Below are 23458 nucleotides of genomic sequence, written 5' to 3'. Positions count from 1 at the left end.
TTTTTCCCCCAGACTAACGGTACCTCTTAGCATTGTGCTGTGGGGCAGGTTTGCAGCGTGGCGTTGTGACCCTCTGCAATCTCGGACAATCTCTGCTAAAGGAGCTACTTCAGTAATTGGTAGATGAATGTTACAGTCTGTGGGCAGAAGAAAGGGCAGAGCTAAAGCTATTTCTAGGGGATGCTCTGAAATACGTTGTTTGAAACTAAAGGGACCACAGTTTGAGAACAGTGGTGCAGGCCTAGGGTCATGATTTCCCTCGGATGAGGAGATCACGTTTAGTGGCCAGGCCTCTGGAGTTTAAAATATTTTTCTGTCTTAAAGTGTCACATTTAACGTTCAGGAAATAGTTCTATGCCAGTGAAAACCGTGTTTGCTCTAGAAGCTCAGTTAGTAAACATCGACCTCTCATGCCATAATAATGTTAGGTATTTACCATATATTAGTCTTTTGGGTTTTGCCTCATTACTTTTTAGGTGGCAGTATCTCTTTCGAGTGGTTGATACTTTATAATGAAATTTTGACCCTAATTCTAATACAGAGCCGATCACTATTTACATGAACATTTTTATGAATCAAAGCAGGTAACTTACTGGCAAGTCATAGCTAAGAAACATTATCCCTGTAATGTAGAAATATCTAGAAGATCTTTGCAACAGTGAGCTGGGTGAAGCTCAGCTTTTAAAGATTCTAAATATTTCTGTAGTCTCTGGGCACGAAAAAATGTGTTTTCAGCTTCAGCATAAACTGGCTGTAAATTCCAGGTCTTAGTATGAGCTGACTAACAGGGAGTCTAAGGAATGAGCTGAATCTGGGTGAAATTTTGGATAATAGGAGGCGGCTCTTACATGTATGTAAGGTAAAGAATTTCTTCCTTTCTTTATATTCATCCATATCATCTGCTTTTAAAAAATCCATCATATATATTTTGTGGTCTAGGGAGCTGGCAGCCCGGTAGATTGCTACAGTACACGTTTCCATGGAAATAATTGAGATGTAATAAATAAAGGCACTCTGAGGTCACAGGTTTCCCAATTCAAGTGAGAAGAAAACAAGCATAAATTATGTGGATATATGTGTGGCATTTAGGACTTAGAATAATTTACAGTTTTTCTCTTTTCCGTATATTTATTTCACTTTGTATAGCAGCTTCACTATTTATTAACCACTACTGAGATTTGTGCATCCCTTTTCATTCAGAAAGATTACACACTAAAATAGAATCGGTGTGTGCCTGTGATGAAAGAGATTATTCTGCACGCAAAAGGCAAGTTGCCTGCACATTAACTGGGAGTGATGCTGACTTTAAAGAAATGACTGACTTTGACAGAAGTATCAAATGTGGATGACTCTTACATGCACGTTATTTGAAATGAAGAGATTGCAAACCAAAACTGGATGCCAGCAAAGCTGCAGGTCATGTGGCCCCTGTGCTGTATTGTCAGGTCTCAGGTTCAGCCTGGCAGAAACTTGCAGTAATTCCTGCAGCTGTAACTCCAGCAGTAGCCATGGACTTTCCCCTGTCGTGAGATTTATGATTTGCAACACAATATGCTGATTTGTTTTGACCATTAGTTTGTGCAAACTTGCAGATGCTAACCTTGTAGCTTGTGGTTGTGGATTAAGTACTTCTTGGCTTAAAGGAAGGTTGTTTCAGATCAATGAGGATGGAGTAAAAGTAGGAGGGGTTGAGTCTTTGTTGGCTTAGAAAATAAACGCTTTGGTGACAGTCTGGTGGTAACAGTGATGGAGTAAAACACTGGCCTGTTCCGAAGCTTTACTTCACATCACAGACAAAGCCCATGAAAGTAATTTTCCTTGGCACAGACTTTTCTTTTGCCATGCTGCCAGTAATCTCCTCTGCAGAGAGCTTTTTCAGTTGCCTGTAAGGTAGAGTTGTACCTTACTCAGTGTTGTTAAAACCACGCGGTCCTGAACCCCAGAACCATAATGCAGTGGCGAACATCAAAACACACTCTCTGTCCCCTGTTAGGAGTGATGGGGAGTGATGTCAACATCAATGTCCTTAAAAGTTTGTTCTGTGCTGCCAGCTCTGGGGAGCGGCTGGCACCCAGTCTGCCGTGGGGGCCGAGGACGGCAGGGGTTCATCTTTACTCTTGATTAAACTGTATCTTCTTGTGGTACAACGTGAGGCCTTTGGAAGCCCTTCTGTAAAGTGAAGTGCTGAGATGCTGGTAACAGTAAGTCATAGGTTTCCAATCCCATGTAATTGTAATTGAGGAGTTACTCGACTGCAATTTGTGGGGACTGGGCTCGCTTTGGCACAAGGTTTTAAGCATCAGATGCACTTTGGTTGCTGAATTTGACAGTTCTGCAAATTGCTGTCAGCTTGCGAGGGTATTTTGTGCATAAACGTGCTAGTTGGTAATCAAACTGTTTTGCAAAAGAATGCACTAATTAAGTCTAGATTTGTTATCCTACTTGAAGTTGCAGAATTGCTGTCATATTTTTTTGCTTTCAGTTGGCAAAAAATGCTGATAGAAACTTTTGATTCACACCCTACCTGCCTCATTTGTGTCAGTCAAGAAGAAAAAAGGGGGGTTGTTCACTAGCTACTTCGTTATCTGCAAAGTAAATAAAAATACTTCAACCATTTGCTGAGTTCCAATTAGTTGATTGCTATGAATGATCTTCTTTAAAGGAATGCTGTTTTACCTATCTGCTCATACAAAGGTTTGATTTTGAATGTCTTGTGAAAAGGATTCTCTTTGTCTTGATTGATGTCAAGAATAAAAGCGTGATGGTAATATCCCTTTGAAAGCTATTGTATTGTCAGCTCTGGCTGACAGCAGGAGGCCCTCCTAGTGCTATAGATTAGCGCTGTGAAAACACTGACATTTTCTTTGTTATATTGCTGTTGTTCTGCTTGCAAAGTCAATTATACAATGTCGGAGCTCAGTTACAGAGTTGACTGTGGAAGTAACAATGTCTTTCATACTTGTCTTAAAGATATAATTTTCCTTTTTTCCCAGTTGATAGAGAAGAACCTGAAGGTACTGGAACAGTACATTCTACAAATTAAATTTTGACAAGTATAATCATAATTGCCAAATACAAGAGACTTGTGTGATTATCCTTTAATTTTACAGTTCATTCAAGTTTCGGTGGAATTTTATTGATACAGTGAAAGCAGCAGCTAAAATTGATAAAACTCATATCAAATAAGATTATGCTCTTGATTGTTCTTTATCAAGTGTAGCTTTTGGGGGATTAGGAATAATTGGAGATGTTGGTGTTTCATTGTGGGGCTGGTGCCCTGAGAGCATTTGAATCCATGCAGTATACTGAGCACTGCCTTCAGGGATTAGCCTGCAGTTTTTAATTTTTGCCTGTGTATTTTGCTACCAGCCTAGCTGCGTTCTCCCCTGAACTCCACAAGTCCCATTTTTCTGCCTTTCTCTCCCTCCGGTATGCTTTCCTGGATGGGATCTGGGTGGTATTTAACTGGTTTTACTGATTGAAACTCCTGCCTGTGTGCAAACACCTTTTAATTGTGGCCTGTTCCCATTGGTCTCGGTGAATATAACGAATAAACGTGGCCAAAAATTGAGAAGAGTGGGAAAGGTAATGCAAAAGGTTTAAATATGGATGGGGAGAAAATAGAAATCTTGTATTTTTAGTGATGCTACATCTAAAGCCATCGGTGAAAAACAACTACCATGTAACAGTAGTGGGTCTCAGAGCGCCTCATCTTTTTTTCTTCAAAAATATTTGTGTACAATCAATGCAAGTTAAAGAGCATTGTTCACTGCTGAATTGCTTCAGATGACACGTGCAAAAAAATAATCAGAGAGCTCTTGTTAGGATGTTAATTGTAGGATTTCTAAATTACTATTATAAACTAATAGAGTAACAAAAGATTCTACAGTTACCAGTAATTTGTCAGGATTTATTTTGTTTTTCTTCAATAATTGAAAATTAATGTCTTGAAGTGAAAGCAGATGTTCATGCCATCCTCTGAATTGGATATAAAAATGACATTTTGTAGATGCGTTAAGCTTGTGTAAATACAAATTGTCTTATCATAAATGGGGTTTTGGCTTGGTTTTATCTATTGTTTGGTGCCAAATTCACTTTTAGTTAAACCTGGGTAAGTGGTTTCAGCCTGGTTAAATTAACTAAGCCACGTGCTTGGAGTGGTACCCAATGATCAGTTATTACAGTAAATGTTTTAAAAAACGTACCTCACCTGCTGGCTCTGTGAATGACAATGCTTTCTCATACTGTAGAATTAATATTTACTTCCATTTTGTCAAATGCTTTTTTAATCGTTTACTCAGTTATTTTCACTGAAGTAGTAAAGTTGTATCTTCCCTCCCAATTCCAGTTTGTGAAATCTCTTCTAGTTCATTACAACATTTGAAAAATGCAAACCACATTTTTTTTTTTTAAAAGAAATAACCTCCTGGTCTTGTGCGTTAGCCTGCAATCTCTAAAAGATAATAAATATCTTCATGTGTTTTAAGATTCTCTTAAACAAAAGATTATTAATTACCCACAGTAATTGAACTGTCTTATAAAAATGCCTACACCAACCCCTCATCACTCCATCAACATTCTCCTTAAATGCCTCTGAAAAAGGATGGCTATTACCTTCCCTTGTATTCTAGGAAATGTGCTGGAGCAGTGAAATACCAATAATATAAAACCTATTACAGACTCCTGCTAAATCTTGACCGACAAATGGTGGAGGAGGGGAAGGTCTGGTTGTGGTGCATGCGTTGGTGGACGCGGACTCGGAGGGTGTGGGTGAGAGCTGGAGCCAAGCGAGGACCAGCGCTGAGCTCTCTGTAGTGCATGCATTTATTCAACATACTTTTAGAGCCCAGAAGTAGATTCTTGTGCATTTTCTTTCCCAATGTCCATTAGTAAATGCAGAGAAGCTCTTCCTTGTTCTCATAGGCAAATAAGGTGATGTGAGTTTTAAGTATTACATCTTCTTGACGACACCTCGATGTATATATATCTGTGCAGCAGTGAATTATGGTGGTTTATCAGAGTGGCTTTATTCTAGGGAGTAGAAGGATGTGCAGAGACTAAATGGTCTCTTGTGACATTTCCAGCTACAGAAGGCTCAAGCTTCGACCTCTTGCAGTGGTTTGTTTTCTAAAATGCAAACAAAGGGACCTGATGGGGCTGGAAACTGGGTGATGCCGTTTGGAACAGGCTCACAAATCTCGTTGCGGTACAGTGAATTGGTGTATGGCATTAGCTTTCCACTGTATGACTTATTTCGGATAGCACTGCAATACCCATCTGAATCTAGCGATAAGTAGCTTCATTATATTGTTTGCATTTGCTTAGAAAGAAAACCTTTTCCTTTCTAGCCACAGATTAGGCAACAGAAAGACCAATTTTCAGAGCTTGTAAATGCCACTTGTTAATCATATGCAGTGCAATTATTAATTTTTTTTTCTTTTCCCCCTTGGATGTATTAAGTCAACTTTTTAGCTTTTTATGTAATTTAAATTTGCCCTTTTGTTACCTGGGCATGAATTATTTTTGAAATGTTGTCATTACCCGCCCTGCTGTGAGGTTTATCTCTTCTGTTCATCCTAATTAAATAAAACATACTGTTGTTCGCCAGTCTCGTGTTGAAGTGAATTACCTGCCTCAAGGCTCGCGCCGGTGTCGGGCACGCTTGTTGCAGCAGCAGCCATTGACTAACACGTTTACTTTTAGATTTTCATTTCAAAGGGCTCAGTTTGTGCAGTGTGACAGGTGAACAGTGAATGCTTTACAGGACTTTCAAGAGCTGAACAAACAGTAAAGGACTTATTGCTACCGCAGAGGAGTGGCAAGTACAAATGTAAGGCAGCCTTTGTGGCAGAGGAGTGTTTCCTTTGCTGGATAAAGGCCACTCAGGAGACCTGAAGGGCTCGCTTGGGTATGCTGGGGCTGAAATAATCTCAGTCATGGTCTCATTTAAACCCACCCTACATGTGTGTTCTCCTGGGCAATTTCTAGCAGGGTTGATCTTGGCTCTCTGTAGCATCACCTGCAGTTGTGTTCTCCTTGAGTCTGGTACTGATAACGAAGGCTGCTTCTGAAGTGTAACAGTTGGAGTTTCTTTACGCAGGAGTTATTTCCAGTTCATATTAGAGAAAGTAAACAATGTGTTCAGGTTTTACAGTGAAGCAGAGGGACAGTTCCTTGCTAGTAGAGAAGCGGTTTGTTTAAGCCTCTGATAGTGCTACAGAAAATGCGTTGCTCACTAGTGAAATCCTGTTATGAGTAGAAGTACAAGAGTTAACAAGTCGCTGTGCTCCAGTCTCTGTTGGCTCCTACTAGGCTCTGGAGGTTTGGTCAAATGTGGCCTAATTCTGCTTTCCAAATATTAAAAAAATTATACAGAGGGCAAAAAGACAAGTTCTTAATATGCATATCCTGGGAAAATCCTAAACCAGTATTTTTACCCCCTCCAGTCCCAAGGCTAATCAAAATTCCTTTGTTTCCATATCTGCCATTAAAATATATGCCTCCCTTGGTTGTCTGCTGACTGTACAAGTTTAACCACTCAATCAATTGGACTCAAAAAAGCTGTTACTGGGTTTAGGTAACATTTGCCTACAGGTGATTTAGGGATGGGGGTGAGGCTCCAGGCAACCTCCAACAGGATTGGTACTTAAATTAGTAGCTCTGCTCATTTCTTGATGATCCTCACCTGGCTGAGACGAGTTTCTCTCGGTTACCATTGAGGCAGGTTAGCCAAGCCTCCATCTGGTGATTCCCGGAACTTGCTTCACATGGCGGTGAACTGAGTGGTAACAAAGATAATGTTAATAAAGACAGATTTGCCATATTCTCTGAGAACAGGGTGTTTGGTGCAATGCAGAGATGGAGTCCTTCACTGGGTGAGCACCTAGGGCTTACTTTTGCAGTTTTTAGGGTGAGTGTAATTTTTCCCTTTCACATTCATTGGAGCTGGATTGGATGTTTAAATGTAAGCCAAGGGTGTTAAGTCCAAGCTCCCTGAATCTGCTGGAGAACTAGTGGTGGTAATCAAGATTCCTGTTGGAGGACTGTGAGTAGTCCTAGGTTTATATCAGCTATGGGCTGGAACTACTGTCTCGTTTTGGTGGTAGTTTTTCTTATTGACCTTGGTGGGGATGGAATTTTATCCTCGTTTCTTGTATTGCAATTGAAGGAGCAAGAGAAGCAAAGAGATTTGTTAGGAATAGTCACTTGGTATCCAATGCTGCAGAGAGTATCTCCTTCTTCTGCTGCTGTCTCTGTGAGATTGCTGCTGGGGGGATTTCTAGGAGAGCACTGGGAAAGTTCAAGGTGCAAGGATGCAGCAGTGCTGTGGAAGCTCCCTGATGCTGCTGTAGGAAACCCAAGAGATCAAGGTTGTGTTTAACATCTGTTAACATAAACAGGTACAGATTCACATGAGCAAAATTGACTGTGAGTCTGCATCCTTTCAATCTCCTGTCCTCCAAAATTAGAAAACAAAAAGGATGTAGAGAAAACACATGGTAGAATGATGAACTTAATACTTAGGGAAGCAGAAATGCTAAATGGAGAAACATGGAAGCAAAACAGGGAAACTAGGAAATCTGTTGCTGGTATTTGAGTATGGAGGGTGCCTGATGATCGTATGCAAAATTTTGGCACAGAGGTTTACTTACCTGGCGCTGCATCTATATTGCTTCTAACTTCTAGTTTAAAGACCGAGAGAAGAAACAGATCTGAAAAGTGACTCCCACTCCATGGAAAAGGGTATGATTAAGCATAAGCAGAAAAGAAAACACTAGAATTGTAAAACACCTAAACAAAGTAGCTTTTCTGCTCTTAACAGACAGTGATGGTGTATTCCTGTCTGGAGGAGTGTGTTTGTTGTGATTTACAGTGGTTTTTTTTCTGTTTAATAAGAGAAATTTGAAGACTACGGTGAGTGCAGTCATTAATTCTGGAAGTTTCAACTACTTTATGATCATGGCAGCATCTGAACTTGGTCTGTGAGGACTCCTAATTGTTTAGTGTTTTTGGGGGAAGAGGAGGTCAGGGTGATAACAAGAAAAAGTAGGCTTTCAACACTTCTTATGTGAGTGCATGCAAATAGATGTATATGATGTATGTGCATATGTACATAAAGGAGAAGGTCTAGAGGAATAATTAGTATCTTTTGTTAGATCAGCTAACACAGTTGCAAAACGCAAGGAAGTTTCTCTGATGCACAAGCCTGCCTTCTGCTCTGAGAAAAGCAGCAGCCTTCTGGCTATTTTGCTTGATCGGTAAATGCAGCTTTGCTTTAATTTACTTATTCAAGCTCTTAGTCAAATTTCTCTTGCTTCATTAGATTACTCACATGAGTAGAGATATACTGGATTACATAGTAATGCCAAGCTTGTATGTTATTTATTGCTGAATTCTGTGGATGCATTTCAGTTGGGTAACTTGCTTGTGGCCTCCTTTATTTCTAGGAAAATGGCATGCCTTGCCCTTCATAATTTCTTTGCTTTTACTGACCAGACTGTTCCCCCAGAGGGCATGTGGGATGTGGCAGAGTATTGAAAATACTGGGATGAAGAAGTAGAGAAGGAGGGCTGCGTGTGAATTGCACCTTGTTTATGTTTATGCTAGACTTAGATGGCAAAAATGGTGTGTTTCTGGCAGTGATACTTTGTGGGGAATGTAGTGGGCAGCTCTGGGTGAAAAAGTTTTTACTTTAAGATTTATTTTTTTTTTTTAAAAAGATAGAGTACTTTCAGTCTAATCCTGAGCATCCTTTAGGAGTATGGTACAATGTATTATGAGTCACTTTAAAATGAAACTGTGAGTGCTTGTCTTTTGGATCTTGTACTGAGTCTCACCTAATGCTTATATAGGAGTCCACTGGTTTGATTCCCTTAATTTCAAGAGTGTTTTCTTTCCTAATTTCTTTCCTGCTTGATAACCAATAAGTGAGTTTTGTTTTTAAAGCTCCCATTTGGTTTATTTTTATTACTATTTTTGATCTTAAATAAACACTCAGCAGAGAGCTTCTGGTTTTGTTCTTCTTGATATAAGTAAATTCCGCAACGAAGCCAAACTTAAAGGTGAGAATCTGGAAAAAAACCACAAAACCAACCAAAACCACAACACCCCACCCCTGAGAGACACTTGGCAGAGCTGTGGTATGACTGGTTTTCAGTGCACTGAGGGGTGCTGTGGAGTGGGGAGCTGCAGGCCCTGCCTGCAGAGCTGCCAGGCTGCGCAGCTGGGCTGCTGCTCCAGAGACCTGGAAGGACAACCCCCCCCCTGCAACTGGCAGAAAGATGCTGCTTCAGTGGTGGAGCTGGTAGTGGCATGCAGGCATATCTCCTGCAAGCAGGGTTTGCGGGGTGCTCTGACATGCACCAGGAATTCACCCAAACGCGTATTTCCATAAAGAGGTATCTCGGCTATGATTTTTCCTCCTTGCCAGTGGGTCTGTATTCAAAATATGGCTCCAAAGAAAATGCATAGAAAAAACGAGCTTTTAATTTGTTACCTGCTGCTGAACCACCCTGTCCTCCTTGAGATGCCAAGTTGTAAATGAGGCTTTTGTATCCCCATACACGACCATCCAAAAGAAATGTTCTGTGTGTCGTAGCTGTCAGTGGCACAGCTGAAGACATCAGACCAGTGGCTTAAAACCTGCTGCTGCTGTCTGATTGGCGTGAGCTAAGCCAAAGCGGTGCAAAAACCTGAGCAAACAAAAAGGCAGGTAGAGAAACTGTTATCTCCAGTGGCTTGGGAGGTCCTGGCTGCCTCCTGAGCAGGGGCCGCCCGAAGGCGTTCTGTCCGGCAACACTGAGGAAAAAGCACAAAGAAACACTTTTGCTTCCTATCTCTGAATGCTGTTGGAAAACTCCCTTTAAATTAATATTTTAATAATGAAATGTCAGTTCTACAGATTTTATTTTGGAGAATAGTGTCTTCTCTGGCTGCACATCCTACGGCCTCTTCCACTGTGCCTATTTGTATATGCACTGGGGATGGCAGGTATCCCAGCTGCCAAATGCAGCTTGTCTCCTAGCAAACCTCAAACCACCTAATAATAAAATAATAATAAAAGCTTATTTTAAGGTAGAAATCAAGAGCTTTGGTTTTTTTAATCTATGGACAGATGATGGGTCGAAGGAAAACTAGCTCAGCTGTGGAACCGGCAGGGAAACTGGCTGTTTGCAGTGCCCCAGCCCTCCATCCAGGAAAGCAGCCACTCCTCTTACAGCTGCCCCAGCCAGGTAGAGGCAGCTGCTTTTCGCCATGGTATTTGAGTGTTTTTATCAATTAGGCAGCTAAAAATCAATAATAGTAGGAAATAATCCTCTGTTACATGAAGGTATGATTGTGTATAAACTAACCCTGTGATACTGTCCTCTCTGCCTGCCTTCTCTGTTTTCTTTTGAATATCTGTAGCCTGTGGAAATGTCAATGGAGTCGCTTTAGCAGCTTTGCTTCCCTTCCTGCAGCATCTCTCCCACCTTGGAGCTTGGGAAGCTTGAGACTGTTTTGCTTTGTGCGAATACCTACAGGTATGTTTTCATCCCCAGATGGAAGCCTGTTTACCCTTTTGGGGGATATTATTTTTTTTCCCCCCTCCCTCGAATCTTTGCTGGTTTTGCTCCTTGCAGTTATGGAAAGCATAACCATAACCCTGGAGTATGTTAGCAGAGCTCCCTGTGTCAGTCATGCCTTTGAGGAGGGAAGCAGGCAGGGGACAAGGGGCAGGACACTGCCTGCCTGCAGGGTGGTGTGCCTGGAGTCCAGCCTCAGCCACTGCTCAGCTCGTGGTGGGACCTGCCGAGGCAATGGCAGGGAGGAGACGTGGAATTGTCCTGCTGCTTTGGGAAGCAGAAGGGTATTGATGCTCTTATTAGAGGGAATTTATCTGCTCTTCTGTCTTTCTTACTGTCTGTTGCTGGCTGGACTTGACTTTCTTTTGTTGGCACATCCCAATGGGTTTGTTTTCTGAAGATTTTTTATTTTTATTTTTAAATTTGGTGTTGTCATGTTGGAAAAACACACACCAGCCCCTGGTTTATCACAGTCTGCAAATAAAAATTAGTTAAACCCCACTGTTCTGGAAGCGAGTGTGGAGATTAATCCTGGTCAGTTTGGGGCTGCCATTACCTGACGCTTGGCCTGTGAAACTCTGGGTTTTGTCTCCCGGCTGCCTGACGCAGTCCCATGGCTGTGTCTGCTGCTGCACGAGATGAGGGCTGATCCAGTGGGTTTTGCTCTCCTTCCACTTCTGTCTCCTTGTCCTGCTGCTGACCTAGCAAAGGACTCTGGAGCTGATTTTACCTACCAGTCCATCAGAAAAGTAACCCTGTAGCTCTCTGCTGGCCACGGACGGGTCTGGTGTGTGTTGGTAAGGCAATCCTCCTTGGCAGTGTTTGACTGCCATCAGTTTGGGTCAAACCTTTCTGAAAAGAGTTTCTGCTGGGGAGGCTGGACTGTGGTCACTTGCATGGGATGTGGGTGTGCATTTGTATCTGCACCGATGGGCAGGTCGCAAAACCCCTGCAGATGTGTCCAGGGAATGACTGTGGTTGAAGCAAATGCTGGCATCTGTGTTGAAGCAAAGAATGCAAAATTACATGAGTGCAGCTTGAAGATCTTCACTGAAAGTGGTGAAGAATAGACTCAATTTGTGCAGTTGCTTGCTGCTCACTGCTTTCTCCCGTTCCCAGGAGAATCACGTGTCCCAGCAGAGGTGTGAGCTGTGGAGTGCTCTGTGGGTCCTGTTGCACCAGCTGGACATGGCTCCTCATCCCTGTCTGGATGGGGATCCCAGCTGACTGGGCAGCCATGCTTTGGAAGCAATGTAAAGCGTGGAGAGCGAGCTCGTGTTGCACGGAAGAGGGAAGGCACCCAGACATCAGTCTGGCCACCATCTTTCACTGCTTCTGTGCTGGTGGAAGTTGCTGGCAGCAGCCTTGCATGAGGCAGCATTCCCGGAGAACAATTTCCTTCCCTATCCTAAATTGGTGGAAATAATGCCCCTAAGAAATTAATTATATATACTACAAGAAAAAGGGAGATTGTTGTTCTGCTTTTCGCTTGCACCATAGGCTGTGTCACCATGGGGTGCACATTGCCAAGTGGGTGCTCCTGCTAAACCTGACACTTAAATGCCAGCCAGTCCTTTGGCAGATGCTGGTCTGTCTCCTGTGCTTGAATGACAGGAGGTATGATGATAACTCCCAGCTCTTTTTGCTACTTTATATAGGCTTTTTTCTTATGGGTGAATTTTGACTATGGCTGACTCAAATACCTCTGTGTCTCATAACCTCATGTATAGGCTGGCTCATGTTTCTGGAGTTGTAACGTAGCAATGACTTTGCGAAGGACAAAGCCTCTGCTTTCCAGAACACCCAGTGTCCTTGGGTGACCCAGCTGGTGGCTGGCCTGGCTTTTAGTGTTGTGGCAGTGGCTTGCACTTGTTTGTGTTCTTATTTAGATTATTTCTGATGTGGCAAATTTCCATGGCTTTCCCTGCTGGGAAGGGCTACCTTTCTACACCCCCCCACCTCCCCCCATTAGCTTATTTTTAGTCATAGGAAGTAAAAAAGTTGGCTGTTTGTCAAGAAGTAAAAAAAAAACCCACACCCTGAAGCAACCACAACATTGTACCTTTCCTTGCTTTAAAAAAAAAATAATTCCTTGCAAGTGTAACTACGGATGTGGTTTTTTTAGCAGGAGCCCGTGATTCAGTGTTAAACTAATAGCACATCAAAGAATAAAATAGGGTTTCTTGTGTGTTTTCCTATTATTATTAATCTTGTTCAGATTTAGGAAAAGTTGCGGTGTGAAGATATGAAGAAATGTTGTCTTGTAGAAAGGAATAAAAAAAAAAGAGATCTTTAAATAACTCGGCATGTTTGTGCAATAGCACTGGTTGAGCTACAGCCTGGGCTCTTGAACAACCTTACTTGGGGAAGAAAAAAAAAAGCTTTAAAATTTATAAATATTTTTGTCTCTCTTTCTCTTTTCTTTTGCAATACCTAACATACATTGTCTGTTCTGCTGTTAACTCCCTGATGCAGAATTCCTAAGTTTGGGCTAATAGAAAATTTGGAGGATTCTTCATTATCTGAACCTCTTGAGGAATACCAAATATGTTCCAGTAATTGTGGTGTAGTACAACAGGGAGTCACACTGGCAGTTTGTTGGAAAGGGTTTTTCCTGTAGTTATAAAAACCATACAACTATTAAAATCCCCAAAACTGAAACCGTTGGGATTACTCATATACTTACAGTTAAGCGCATGCCTAAAGGTAGATATATTCAGCATGCCATTTTTGACTTACGTTTGATTCCTAGCTTGAGAATATCAGGGAAAAAAAAAGAATTCCTCAGTCACTTCAGTCTTGTGTAGCCTTTTTTTTTTATTATTTTGTATTTACATGGCTGTAGCACGCTGGGCTGTGGCTTACAACAGAAGCATCTAGGTTTGCTATAAAGCAAGTTATTGATAATAAAGAATGAAAAGGTTGTGAAATGGTAAGATATTTTAGGCTGTTAGAAGGGACCTGGAGTCAGATTCCTACCCTCCTGCCTTCTCTTCTGCCTCTGCAGAAAAAACTTAGTGTTTTTTTGTTTTTTTTTTTTCCTCTCAATATCTTCCATCTTGGTTGTATGTGAAGAGGGTACAATATTTGTCCCTTGGAGAGGAGAGTGAATTTATTAAATCTTGTGAGATGCTGGATAGTTAAAAGTGAAATGTAACACCAATATTACAGTTCAGGTCATACTACTTGGTTTGCTCTGTGTTTTTTAAATCATTCCTGTTCTAGAAGATGTTTTGTAGAATAGAATTTACAGGAAGAGCTATAGTTATGCTTGCCCTATAGCTGCAGTATAGGGAATTTTGTCCAAGGTAATCTCTTCTTGAGAAGGCACTGGTTGCCTTGCTCATCTGTCCACAAGGCAGCAATAGTTAACAGCTCTCTGTATTTGTTAGTTTCTCTCTTGAAAACTTCCTTTGATTAAATACTTCTTATCTTGTATGTGACTTTGTCTTGGAAAACACTGGCACATGCCTGTAAGTGTATTGATATATCATCCTAAGAAGTTAGTTACCTCACCTATTCTTCTTACAAAACAAAATGTGTTTTGTGTCTGTGAAACTGTCTAAACAATTTGCTTTGAGCCAGAATTTGGAAATACGCGGGTTGTGGAGTATAACTAATATAATTTTTTTTTGTTGTTGCGCTTCTTGAGAGAAAATCTATTTGCACAAGTAGCAATGTGTGTGGGAATTTAAAAACAGTCTCAGCCACTTTGTAGAAAAATATAATGCAGTACATAAACTCATTTTAGACACTACTTATTCTACAGTGTCCCATTAGTTGATGTTTACACAGCGCTTTGAAAATGTAAAGCGCTATATAAGTGCTTATTATTACTACATTATTATTATTCTCCCGTTTGAAAAAAGACCCTCTAGGGAGAGGGAGACTTGCTTTGCATTTCCTCTGTAGTGTAGATCCCACAAGAAATATACCCATTTGTTTTGGTTGGTTTTTACATTCTTCCCTCCCTACTTCCACGCTTCTGGAAAAAAAATAAGTATTGTGTTTTAGAGATTACAGGCTCTTGTTTAGTTTATGCTTGGTAACTACGCCAATGAGAATGCTATTTGAAGGCATATAAAAACCTTCAGATAGTTTTTTATTCCAGTCTGTGCAATAGAATGAATTGTTGCCCTGGCCTCAGCCCCTGTGGTCCATAGGTGCTGCAGAGGCACCTTGCCCAGCCTGGGCACTGGTCGGTAAGCAGGAGCCTGGTGGTGGTGCCCTTTGTTGGGGTCCTCCTGCCTGGCCCATCTGCCAGTGCAGGCCCAAGGACAAAAACTGCTGAGCGAAGGGAGTACAAGGGCAGTGCCAACAACGCCTCGGAAGAATATCCTTCCTATAGAGAGGAAGCACTACTAGTCTTTCTGCAATATCAGAACTATTGGGTTTCCACGTAAAGAAAAACTTGTCAACCCCTCATCTCCTTTACACTCTTTTAACAGCAGCCTATATCACTGCACAAGAACAAGATTTCAGTTTAAGCTATTTTAACCTCCTTTATCCCTTGAATCTTTATCATGAGAAGGACTTTGGGCAGTGTTAACGATTTACATGGTGAAATTTGAGAGCAATTCTCTTTGCCTCTGCATTACATACTGTGCTGCATCACAGTTGAGGCTGTAATCATGGCTGATGAAATTTGGAGCTATTTTTGCCTGAGTACCCCTACACTTCCATTGTCATAAGCAGGGGAAGCAGTCACCATAAGCCTCCTTTGAGTACAGTGAGGAACATTTCACTTCTAGCTTTTACCTTTGTTAAGCTCTGCTCCAGTCCTTGCCTGGCCCCATGCTGGGCTCCCCGTGATGCAGTGGCTCTGCTTCAAGCATTGCCTGCCTGTTGCTGCTGTCAGCTGCGTTTTGGGAGGAGGTGTGGAGGAAGGGGAAGGAGGCCTTGAAAAATGTGCAGGATGGGAGAGCCTGAAGATGATAGTTATTACAGAGCATAACCTGACTTAGATTTGGGACTGGATTCGGCCCTCAGTTATGTCACCGCACACAGCCACTGCATAATGAGGTCACATGCACCATTTCAGCCTGGTTTCCAGCAGAAATGGGGCTTCATGCAGCCATCCGTGTGTGTGCACATGCCCTTTGGTGGTGGTTCAGTCTGAGCTGGTATCCCCCAGCCGTGGCAGGGGGTGGTGGTAGCTGTGGTCCTAAAAACTACGAAAACATCAGGGTGAAAGAAGGGGGAATTCCCTGAAATTGGCTGGAAGGGCTTCAGCAAGCACTGAGCAGCCTGTGCAGGTGAACGCTTGCGGTACTGGTGTGGCTGTGGGAGAGGCTGCAGCACGTGGGAGTGGGAATGAGGTGGTAGTTTGGGCCGGTCCTGGTTGTGTTCAGAGCTCCCTTTCCTCTATCCATTTTGAGTGATTACTAGTTCAGCTGCATGACTGACTACAGTTCCAAGCATTGTCTAAATCAAAGCTGAATGTTAAGTGTGGTCTGATAACTTAAACCCCTGTGTTATGTTATTGGTTTACAACGGGTTCATCAGCCTTGTCAGTGCAGTTTGGATGCTTTAGTTTTGGAGAGAAAAGCACCAGGCTGTGAAGAGGTGCAGGGGCTGGTATTGACTGGGGGAAGCAAGGCATGGGAAGCACTTTGTTCCTTAGGTTGCATCGCTCCTGAAGCCACCAGCCCTGAAATTACCACCCAGAAAATTGACCATGGGCAAGTTACGCTGTGCTTAGTGTCCAGGGACTTGTCAGTGTTGAGGAGGTAGTAGGATGGGTTGGCACACCTCCCTGCTTTGTTCCTTTCTAAATAACAATTAATTTTGGGGTGGAAAAGTGTAGATTTTTACAGACTGAAAGCTTAAATTCAGAATGAAAACCAGTTCACTTGGTTCACTGCTGGATTGTTTGACTGTTTGCAGATGAATGCCCAGGGACTGAGCCTGGGTAGCAGTAGGTGTACATACTTGATACAGTTAAAAAGGACAAAAAAAAATAATTCCCACAACTTTTCTTGCCTCTTTCAGTCCAAGCCTGCAAAGTCTGTTGAAACCTTGTCAGTGAGAGCAGCCTTGTTACTGAAACCTGGCTCTGGGCAATGCCCAGTGCAAGCCCTGGGTGCTGGGGGGCACTGACCGTACTCTGCAGAAGACTCCGTGTAACTGGGAAAACTCCAGAGAGATCAAACTTACCTGCTGTGCCTTAGCAAAGGTAGTTGATTACCTGCAGCGGGAGTGAAAGTCATCAGACCTGTGTGCTTATTGGATTTCCTCGTCAGCGCTCGTCCCTTTCCCTTGAGGTGTCATTTTATAATTGTTTTAATGACAAACACACCAAAATGGAAATAAGGTGACAGTCGCTGCCTTCACTGTGGATAAAACATGGGGTACAGAAGTGGGGGTCAGCCTTGGGGCAGCCCTGTGGGACAGGGTGGATTTCCCCATTCCTCGGTGTCCCTGCACCTCCCTGGAGGACGAGGGATGGCCCAGTCTCTCTGCGTGCACACCAAGTAAGCCCTAAACGCATGCAGGCACAAAAACCGCTCCAAAACCACAACCGCTTTGTGTGGAGGCAAGGGAAAGCGAGAAAATAAAGCACAGCTGCCCATTTCGGCCACCAAGCCTTGGCCGTGGCCGTGCCCCGGAGGCTGCGGGGCAGCGGGCTGGCTCCGGGGCTGGCCCCCGCGGCGCAGCACGCACAGCCCGGGGCCGGGCAGATGGCTCCCCCCCGGCGGTGGGGGCCCTGCTCTTCTGGGACCGAGCCCCGCTGAGACTGCAACAACAGCAACCCGGGAGCCGGGCAGATGGTCTACTGGCGGCCGCCAGGATAATTGCATCAGCTGGTACTTCTGCAGCCAGCGGAGTCTCCTATTTGTACTGCTCTGAAATGTTTCAGATTTTTTTTTTTCCTCCCCTCTTTTTTTTTTCTTCCTTCCCTGCCTTATTTAAATTTATGGTTGTGGTTGTTTTTTGGTGTGTGTGGGGTTTTTTTTCTTTTTTTTTTTTCTTTTTTGTTTTTTGTTTTTTTTTGTGAGGGGTGGGATGAAGCTGGGGGGCGGCCATCTGCTGGAGGGTGTTGATGGTGGGATCGGAGGAGCCTTCAGTAGCCCTGGACAGACACCTGAATGGGTGAGGGGACTGCGGTGGCCTCGCGCTCCTTCACTGTGTGTTGCTTGGGGCTCGAATGATGTTGCAAAGAGAAGAGCTGGACCAGTATGACCCTTTCCAGCCTCGGCAGTGCGCTGCAGTCTCAGTCCCTGTGCGATATGCCTGCCAACCTCCGCCTAAATTGCTCCACATACCTGAGCTGCTGCTCCCTCGGGCACACCAGCCTGAGGTCTGAATAATGCAGCAAACCCCCTCGGGTCCTGTCTTTCTGCCTCCCCCTCCCTGGGTCGGCACCTCGTTGCTGCTGCTGCTGCTGCAGGAGGGCTGCCGAGATGTCCTCTGGCAGTTGCTGGGGCGGCTCTGCAGCCCTGGCTCGCCTGCCACCCTCGCTCCTCCTTTTGGGCTCTTGTTACATAGACAAAAGATCTGCCTGTTCCTGTCGGGTTTTTTTCTATTTACGGGGCTCTGCTGACTTTCTAAGCCACAAAATATTTACGGAGGGTAGGCAAATGTCCCCTGGAGATGGCTGGTGTGCCCCCAGTCGGTTCCTGAGTGCCTCCGTGCTCCTGTGTGCCTGGGCTCCGAGGGGAGGGGGCCAGGAGTGATGAAGTGGCACCTGCTGTTTGCTCTGGTTTTACCTCTCAGCACGGCACAGGTAGTTGCAGTAGAGCTAATCTCAATTTGTTGCTGACCTAGAGGTCCCATAATCCCTAATAGTAGTAGGATTAGATTTTGTCCAGCCAAGCCCTCTTTTTCCTTTCCCTTTTTATTTTTTTTCCCCTAGCAATACTTCACACCCCAGCTGACATACAGTCTGCCTCCTGCCTCAGCCCTTGCCTCATGACTCCGGATCCCAAGGAAGACTTGTCCTTTTAGGAGAAGCTTGTCAACCCAGCCCTCCTCTCTGTGCTGTTCTCCCTGTCATGTCACCCCTTTCTGTGCACGAGATTGATTTTGCTGCTGTGAGCCTGTTTCTGCCCCCTGCTCTCATTAAACAGCTGAGATCTCTCACCTTGCTTTCTGGGTGTACAACCCAGTTTTCTGTGACGGTAATTTTAGGATTTTGGTTTGTATCCTTCTATCAGACTTTTCCACTGGCATGAATTCTGCAAAACTTACTGAGTTCAACTGGCTGTGGTGTGATGCTGCCAGTCCTCAGCTTCCCATTACATTTTTTGAGAGGAACGAGACATATAGATGCACTGAGGGTTCTTGAAGCACTGGATAAAGTCCACCTTTATAATCGGAGAGGGACTGCCCAAATGCTGCACAGCTTTGGTCACTATAGCACTGCCATGGATTCCCTCAGTGATGCAATGATACTGACAAGAAAATGTTATGTTGCCCAATTCTGTGAAAGTCTCTTTATCTGCCATAAGCTCCAAATACACATCTGCTGGTGTTTAACTGAAACTTTGCAAATCTCCCACCAGGCTCTTCAAGATCAGTTCTTGTGTAGCCTTATTTTTTCTTTAGAAATTGTAGGTGTGCTTAATTATATGTATTTTTGAAAGCTCTTAACTATGCCTCATTTAAACTTCTGCAAACATCTTTGTGAGGCCAATTAAATTCCTGCAGAAGAAAACGATCAAAAAATGAAATGGGGAAATGTGCATTTACCCAGATAGAGCTTGCAAGCCAAGCAAAATATTATGTTAGCCCAACAAATGGGTTATTCAAGCAAAGTTCTACCAAGACAAACATAGGAGACTCAAGGGTAAGTGAGTTCTGAAGCAATATGGGCTGTGACCCTCTCAAGTTCAGTTATCAAGATTGCACAGGTTGAAAAGATGTGGCTGATTTAAGGTCCACTCGAAAATGGCCTTGGAAGTATCCTGGAAAAAAACAGTCTGAGCCGAATTTTTCAAGTACTCTCCCCAAAATTCAGTTTGGGGTTTGAAACTCTATACCAGTAGATTCTTTTATTTGAATGTATTTACTTGAGTATTGCAAAAGAAGTCTGTAACAACGAAGTCAGTGCAGCTCTACAAGAGGGAGGGATGTGTTACATACCCTCTGGAAGGCACAGGGCAGGGCATTTTCTCCTTTGGTCACGCTTGGTCCAGCTCTGGGAAGAAACCTGCCCCACAGGCGTGAGTGCCTCCTTCCCATCCCTGCTCTCGCCATGCTGGGGGCCTTGTGCCACCGCAGCTGGGGCACGGTGTGGTGCAGAGTCCAGTCCTGGGCTCTCCCTAGGGGGGACAGCAGCGCCGGATGGGATGTGCAGGCTGGTGCCAGGGTGTTGTGGCAGCACGGAGGAGTTTGGAGAGGAACAGCACAAATGCAGTTGCAGGCTTAACACCTTAAAACCAATTCTGATGCACTGAATTTAATTCCTATTTAATTTCCATCAAAGTTAAAAGCAAAACTTGTAAGTAACTGGATTGGGCCCAGCATACTCGCTGTCTGTGCTGCTGCTGCTGATCAAAAGCAATACTCTGTTTCTAATTTGAGAAGGATTTTTTTAAAAAGCAGTTTAAAACAAGAGGAAACTGTCACATCCTGAGTGACATCCTGTGTGCTACGGCAGCATTCTTGCTGCTCAGTGATCAGGATTTCAGCCGAGGGAATAAAATCCAATCCATGTAAAAATGTATTTGCTTTGTGAAAATCTTGTAGTATTGCACAAGCTATTTTCTGATGGTAAAATGCAAATCTAAAATCTATATCCAAGCGAACAAAAAGATTAATTAAATTAGTTGTCTGGAGGAAATACAGAGGACACTGAGTTATTGATTTGATTTTAGTAAATTCATTGTAATATGCAAGATTACATTTTTAATGCTTGAAATTATCACAGTGTTTCACAGTGCAGTTAATTATTTCTGAAATTGTATTTTGTTCAAGACTGCTAATTTGGTATCTGCCACTGCCTGACTGCTGCCATGCTTTCTGCTGTTCAAAGTGCCCCTGAATCGCAGGGAGCTTCTGACTGCCTGGTCTGTGCAGCCCTGCTAAGCACCTTTGGGTGCTGCTAATTTTGATTTATTTATTTGGCTTGGTGGTGTTCCCAGAGGGTTTGGGCAGATGCCTGCCCTGGGCAGCTCTGCTGCTGCCTCTTATGGGGCTGGGGGTTCAACAGGGAGCTGCGGTGTGAGTCCCAAGCATTTCCTAAGGCATGGCAGCAAACTTCCTGCCCGTTCCACCCAGGGGCAGAGTGATTTTTTTGGCAGCCACCTGCTGTACCTAGCTTTGCTGGCCTGGGGACTCTCAGTGCTGGCTCCCAAACTGGCCAGGGAGGAGGAAGTCAACAATTTGCTCCCCTACCCACCTGCAAGGGCAGTGGGGCTCCAGGGTGGCCAGCCAGGTGGGTGGTGGTGGCATGCAGAGCCTTCTAATCTTTGTACATCATGGGAGGGGTGGAAATCTGCCCAGCAGCCTCATTTGCTCATTCTTGTGTGGTGTGAGCAGCCAGACTGGCAGAGAGGGAGCAAGCAGGAGTTTGGGTATCTTGGCAGAATGCTATGCAACCTATGGCCTCCCAGCACATCAAGCTCTTCCCTAGAGCCAGGGAGAGACATTCAGCCTGGGCTGTGCCTGTGCCACGTTGCTGCTGGGTGTAATTCAAGGAGGACCTTGGCTGCAGGGGACACGCTCACCCAGCAGTAGTCCCTGCCATCCCCAGGGCCTCAGCCATGCGCAGCATCCCTGCACGCAGGGATCAGCAGGGTTGGAAGCACAGGGAGGGACTTATTTTCCTAACACAAGTGAACACATGAAACCACAGGTGTTGATTTAAACAGCACTGACCTAAAAAGAGCAAGTTTTAATAAATGTAGTATGCTTTACTAATTCCTTAGTTGTGCTTGGTGCTGCTGGAGCCTGATCTGCTGGCTTTGGCTGCGGCGCTTGCATATGACCATGGGCCTGTAAGTAGCCTTTGTCTCCAAGTAAACCCTGCCTGAGGATGGAGAGGCAGCATCTAAAATTAATTCAGCTCTGCCCACATCATCAGGGGGTGATTTAGTCCCATCTTTAGTATTTGGAAGTCAAACTTAATGAAGATAGATAAGATATGTTACTCCTCTCCTTAGCTGATTTATCAGCTTTTAAACCTGAGTGTATCTCTTAAGGTATATATTTGTGTTGCTGCTGGAAAGTTGGCAGTATAGTTAATTTTTCTGTTTTATACTCAACGTTAAACTGCTGTATGCCTTAAAACACCTGGAGAACACAAACCAGTCCTTTAGAAAGATGCTTAATAACACTGTTTATTGAGATGAAGAGAGTGACAAAAGGGAAGAGGAAGATGCTTCCCTTTTGGGTACTAATACCCATGTTGATAAGGATGTGGATGAGTATGTGTTGGCTCACAATAAACGATGCTGTGTATTAGCTGAGGTAGTGGCACAGTTAGATTTGTTACCTGCTACAGATGTGAGGATGTGAATATGCAGGCGAGGAAGTGGTGAGAGGGGAGGATGCTGAGCAGTCCTGCTGTCTGGTGGCCATCCCCGTGGCACCCCCTTGTTGCAGACAGGGCCTTACAGCTGCTGCTGCCTGGGTACTGCAGTGCTGGGCTCTTTCTTGCAGCAGTTTGGTTACAGCACAGCAAGAGCTATCTGCTGGGGAGTGATGGAAAGTGGTTTCTTTAAGGTTGTGAACATCACTGCTTGTAGTTTTGGGTATTTTGGTAGGTTTGTTTATTATTTATTCCTTCTTGTTTGTTACATTAAAAGTGTAAATGATTAGAAGGGTAGGGTGGGGAATCACTTGAAACAATGTTGCAACTCTTGAAGGACAATATTTTTGTTTTTGAAGCCTTCAGTTGTCACAACAGGGCAATGTAGAAAAACCCATCCACCCCAGGTGCCCGTCCTGCCTTGCTACAGTGACACACAAACTCCCAGCTGTAAATTGGGGTAAAAGTGATCCTTTGGCCAGTTTCAGCCTCTTCCTGGCAGGACCCATGGTATCCAGTGACCATTTCTCTGGAAAGGCAGTCTGTGTAGCCAGAAACTGACTTCAGTTTTTAAGAAGTGTTAGTCAACAGCATAAAAACTGATTGCCAAATAAAAAAGGTAAATAGATCCCCAGATAGATGCTCCTTGTTAAAACTAAAGAGGTTGCAGATATGCATACAAACATACATACACACATATGGATATTTATGCTATGTCTGAAATATTATGCTGAATGTACACATCTGCATATGAACCTGTGATATTTCCTAGAGCAAACACCAAACATGTCTGTAAGTACATATTGTTTCCAGCTGCCTGGTTGGAGAGAGCACTAAGCTGACGTACGTTAGAAAAAGAATACCCTGAATCGTTAGCACAAGAAATGTTAATGTTTGGGATAAATTTAGTTGTGATGGCAATTCTGTTCTCTTAAGATACTGTGAAAATGATCAGTGAAAGCTCTGACATCTAAAAATGGTTCATCCCTTCTGTGCATGCATATTCATGGTAGCTCTTGAGCATCTTTGTCTTTTTCTCACCTTGCATCAGACACGGACAAATGCAGTGACCGTTGCTCAGGAGTGGTAACATCCCGTAGGAACGGGTGAAGAGGTGCTGTGAAGGGGATGTCTTTCTCTTTGGATTCGTGTGTTTAAATGTGGATCACCAAGACCTCTCTCCAAAAAACTCACTTATTCTCACTTGTGGTTCTCCTTCCTCATAGTGCAGCCACTGCGCCATGGACAAGCATGGCTGGGTACTCAGAAAATGTATTTAGCAGCCAGTGTTCCCTATTATTGTCAAATACACAAATGTTAGATTTAATTAAATGAAAAATAACTTTTATTAAGAACTAGCTAGGCCTCCAGAAACAGAAGGACTTCAGGATTAAGTTCATTATAATGTGTGAATGATGGA

At 43.6% G+C, this 23458-nt stretch overlaps 1 protein-coding gene across 6 annotated transcripts in view; it reads left to right on the top strand.

The window, feature by feature from the left end:
* The window catches only part of ZNF423 (zinc finger protein 423), a 245577-nt gene that overhangs the window by 12234 nt on the left and 209885 nt on the right, over nucleotides 1-23458 (top strand). The window lies entirely within an intron of this gene.

Source organism: Falco punctatus (assembly GCF_963210335.1).
Source record: "Falco punctatus genome assembly, chromosome: 14".
Taxonomy (NCBI): Eukaryota; Metazoa; Chordata; class Aves; order Falconiformes; family Falconidae; genus Falco; species Falco punctatus.
This window is presented reverse-complemented; position numbering and strand designations above follow the sequence as displayed.